Raw genomic sequence first — 224 nt, forward strand, 5'->3', positions numbered from 1 at the left:
CAGATCTTCACGTGTTTTATTTCACTGAACCGTTTCAAGTTTATTTCAGGGTAAAACAGATGCCAGCAGTGGTTAACGATAAGATCAGGGTTTTGAAAATTCCTAAGACAGGACACTGATTGTGCAAGAGTGCCTGTTAGTCTTCCTGGAAGTTTCTGGTAGAAATTGTCTTTCTTGTTCTTTTTTTGCATGCATTCTTGCAGGCTCGTATTTTGTAGGGGAAC

Source organism: Cariama cristata, unplaced genomic scaffold (genome assembly GCF_000690535.1).
Source record: "Cariama cristata isolate BGI_N322 unplaced genomic scaffold, ASM69053v1 scaffold40251, whole genome shotgun sequence".
NCBI classification, from domain to species: domain Eukaryota; kingdom Metazoa; phylum Chordata; class Aves; order Cariamiformes; family Cariamidae; genus Cariama; species Cariama cristata.